The 1035-nt window shown below is 38.7% G+C and overlaps 1 pseudogene; it reads left to right on the top strand.

Annotated features, from left to right (window-relative positions):
- The first annotated feature begins 363 nt into the window (after window positions 1-363).
- On the top strand, window positions 364-669 carry LOC114205598 (large ribosomal subunit protein eL43 pseudogene; annotated as a pseudogene).
- Window positions 670-1035: the final 366 nt, after the last annotated feature.

Below are 1035 nucleotides of genomic sequence, written 5' to 3'. Positions count from 1 at the left end.
ATTTCTGTGCCAGTAGTACTCATAAGAAATGTGTTTAGGGAAAGAGCAGCACTTGATTTAGTAGGTTCCAGCTATAAAGCATACTAAATAAAGAGGATTTATAAAAATCCTAATCCTTCAGGCTGACATGCTGTGCAGTAGCAATATTTATATGCTCCAGGAATATATACGATAGTTATACGGGAAAGCGTAATCTAGATGCTTCCTGCTCCACCCTGAAAAACATCAGAACACAAGAAACATCTTGTAATGAAAGTGTAAAATGATTTTAGTTTAATTGCACACACATTCCAAGGTATTAAATACCAAAATGGATTAAACTGCATGTTCTGCTCACTGGGCTCGGAGCTAGTTCACAGCGACATGGCTCAATGCACCAAGAAGGTTGGAATTGTGGATAAATACGGGACCCGTTATAGTGCCTCCCTCAGGAAAATGGTGAAGAAGATTGAAATAAGCCTGCACGACAAGTACACTTGCTCCCCCTGTGGCAAAACCAAGATGAAAAGACGAGCTGTGGGGATCTGGCATTGTGATTCCTGCGTGAAAACCATAGCTGGTGGCACCTGGACCTACAACACCACTTCTGCAGTCACAGTAAAGTTGGCCGTCGGAAGACTGAAGGAGTTGAAAGACCAGTATAAGCTCCACCATTTGAAACATTGCTAGCCTATAATAAATGGGTTAATTTAGGCAACAACAACAAAAAAGGTATATTGTGGAGAGCCCTACAATTGTCCCTCTAGAATCTTGCAAGTAGATGATGGATCTTTCCCAGTCTTATGAATCTCTATATGTTGAGTAATAAAAAGTAGAAAAGGGTTTCCAATCATATGCAAGTATTTATTGAGCCTAAATGTTAGCATTGTATTAGGTGTTTGGGGGAATATAAAAATAACAAAATACTTAACCCTTGTCCTCAATGACCTTATATTCTAATAAAGAAGATTAGAGTAATACATCCCCCTACAACAGCAACAAGTGAAAGCAAATTATGTTGTGTTTCTTCCATTCTAAGATGTCACTAATTATAGC

This window comes from Eumetopias jubatus, unplaced genomic scaffold (genome assembly GCF_037043125.1).
Source record: "Eumetopias jubatus isolate StellerSeaLion01/CBP00866 unplaced genomic scaffold, mEumJub1_p1.0 scaffold_1, whole genome shotgun sequence".
Classification (NCBI taxonomy): Eukaryota; Metazoa; Chordata; class Mammalia; order Carnivora; family Otariidae; genus Eumetopias; species Eumetopias jubatus.
Note: the sequence above shows the minus strand (reverse complement) of the source record. Positions and strands in the feature narration are given on the sequence as shown.